This window comes from Colobus angolensis, unplaced genomic scaffold, assembly GCF_000951035.1.
Source record: "Colobus angolensis palliatus isolate OR3802 unplaced genomic scaffold, Cang.pa_1.0 Scaffold222, whole genome shotgun sequence".
In the NCBI taxonomy this organism is placed as follows: domain Eukaryota; kingdom Metazoa; phylum Chordata; class Mammalia; order Primates; family Cercopithecidae; genus Colobus; species Colobus angolensis.
In genome coordinates, this window is record NW_012115400.1 from 2,001,951 (window position 1) to 2,004,967 (window position 3,017).

Below are 3,017 nucleotides of genomic sequence, written 5' to 3' on the forward strand. Positions count from 1 at the left end.
CAACGCCGGGGCTCGGCGAGGGGGCCTGGGGAGCGCTGATTGGAGCTCACGCTACTGAATAATTCATGAGAGAAGCGGAGAGGGGCACCGAGCGGAGCAGGTCGGGAAGTTGGGAGAAAGTTTGGAGAAGGGGGAGGGGCGGCGGGTGAGGAGCCCCGGGACCGCCCAGATGTGCGCCGTGGCTTTGCGCGCTGTCTGGGACCGAGCGTGTCGGGGCTGGGGCTCAGGGACCCCCGGGACAGGCCCGAACCCGGCTGGCACCAGGGAGCAGAGAAAACACACACCTAGCAGCAACACGGAGGGCCGCCCAGGCGTGCACGTAAATGTTCACCGCGCACACAAAGCCCGCTCTGACCTTGCTGCGGACTCCAGATGCCGCTCTTGGATGCGCCCACCACCCTCTAGTGGGCGCAGGGACTGCGTTTGGGGGAAAAGGAAGGAAAAGGGAGTAGAAGCTTTAGAGAATAGAGGGCCGCCCAGGGGGCCTCAAGGAGCAGTCCCAGTTTGGATAACCTTGCAGCGAACATTCAGAGTCACCCCATAAACATTCAGTGTTGGGGACCTATTGTGCGCGCAACCAAGCCCTGGAAAATGTCCAGAGGGGGCGCGCATTAAGCTGCGCTGGGGAGTAGAGAAAAATCAAGGAAGCAACGGTAAAGAAAAGGTGGGTGTGGCCGGGCACGGTGGCTCACGCCTGTAATCCCGGTACTTTGGGAGGCCGAGGCAGGCGGATCATTTGAGGTCAGGAGTTCAAGACCAGCCTGGCCAACATGGTGAAACCCCGTCGCTACTAAAAATACAAAAATTAGCTGGGCATGGTGGCGCGCGCCTGTAATCCTAGCTACTCGAGAGGCTGACGCAGGAGAATTGCTTGAACCGGGACCCGGGAGGCGGAGGTTGCAGTGAGCTGAGAGCTAAGATCTAGCCACTGCATTCCAGCCTGGGCTACAGAGTGAGACGAAGTCTTAAAAAAAAAAAAAAAAAAAAAAGGTGGGTGTGTCCAAGAGGGTGAGGGGTCCGGCCAGATCTCCAAATCGCCCTTCTCACTCTCACTCTCATGTTTTGGGGGGGCTTCCCCGCCGCCTGCAGCCATGACCCCTGAGGCTGGGGCTGCGGCTGCGGCTGCTGTCTTTCCTGAGCTGTTTCCTGTCTGGCTCCTGGGGGCCCTCGGGATGACTGGGAGGGGCCCTTCCTCTCATTACCAACTCCCCTCACCCTCCCATCAGTTAGCGGGGAGGGTCCAGCACAGCCGTGCTCCTCCCACCAACCCCCTTCTACTTCAGGGAACTTACGGTGTGGGTTACTGGATGGATGGATGGATTGGAGGGGGTGCTGCTCCAGGAGTCAGCCCCTGCAAGGGGCAGAAAGAAAGGGCTTAGACTCCCACAGTAATTAGCGGGGACAGAATCCTTTTTTCTTTTTTTGAGACGGAGTCTCCCTCTATTTCCCAGGAGTGCAGTGGTGTGATCTCGGCTCACTGCAACCTCCGCCTCCCGGGTTCAGGCGATTCTCCTGCCTCAGCCTCCCGAGTAGCTGGGATTGCAGGCGCAGGGCACCACCCCCGGCTAGTTTTCGTAGTTTTAGTAGAGACAGGGTTTTGCCATGTTGGCCAGGCTGGTCTCGAACTCCTGACCTCAAGTGATCCACCCACCTTGGCCTCCCAAAGCGCTGGGATTACAGACGTTAGCCCCCGCGCCCTGCTGGGGGACAGAGTCTTGAAGAGCCCAGCAAGAGAGATGTTGGAGTCCAGGATGCTTGGGGGGCTGCCAAGCGCCCTTACGTCCCAGATAGGACAGCCGGGCCTGTGATAACCTCTTGTCCCGGATTACTTATCTTCCTGCTGCAAGAGGTGTTCCCCACACCCCTGCCCTTCCTCGCTGTTCTGCCTGGGTCCTGCGCACGGGTTGGGGTGGGGGGGTGGGTCACCGAGGGCAGGAAACAGCCGGCTCTGCTGGAGCCAGGCAGACCAGGCTGGAGCTGGGAATTCCCTCCTCCCTCCCCAGTGCAGTCCCAGTCTCCCCTTCTCTTATTCAGCTTCTCCCTCGGGGTTCTCTGCAACCCTCTCCCAAACCCCTGCCCTGCCTTTTGCCACTCTCACTCTGTACCCAGATCCTGTAGCCTCTAAAAGTTATGTCTTCTGGCTGGGGACAGTAGCTCAGGTCTGTAATCTCAGCATTTTGGGAGGCCAAGGCGGTTGGATCACTTGAGCCCAAGAGTTCGAGACCAGCCTGACCAACATGGTGAAACCCCTTCTCTACTAAAAACACAAAAATCAGCTGGGCATGATGGCGCACACCTGTAGTCCTAGCTACTAGGGAGTCTGAGACAGGAGAATTGCTTGAACCCTGCAAGGTGGAGGTTGCAGTGAGCTGAAATTGTGCCACTGCACTCCAGTCTGGGCAACAGAGTGAAACTCCGTCTCAAAATACATTAATTAATAATAAAAAAGAAAACACTCATCTCAGTGGGGCACAGTGACTCACACCTGTAATGCCGGCACTTTGGGAGGCAGAGATGGGAGGATCGTTTGAGTCCAGGAGTTTGAGACCAGCCTGGACAACATAGCGAGACCCTGTAAGAAAGAAAGAGAGAAAGAAAGGAAGAGAGAAAGAGAGGAAGAGAGAAAGCAAGAGAGAGAGGGAGAGAGAGAGAGAGAGAAAGAAAGAAAGAAAGAAAACATTCTATCCCATGTCAGGTCATCAGCCCACCCCCCACACCAGGAGGCAGTAATCCATTTCCTACCATCTAGTGTATGCTAGTCAAAGAATGAATAAATTGCCGGGTGCGGTGGCTCATGCGTGTAATCCCAGGACTTTGGGAGGCCAGGACGGGTGGATCACGAGGTCAGGAGATCGAGACCATCCTCGCTAACACGGTGAAACCCTGTCTCTACTAAAAATAAATAAATTTTTTTAAAAAGAATGAATAGGCCGGGCGCGGTGGCTCAAGCCTGTAATCCCAGCACTTTGGGAGGCCGAGACGGGCAGATCACGAGGTCAGGAGATCGAGACCATCCT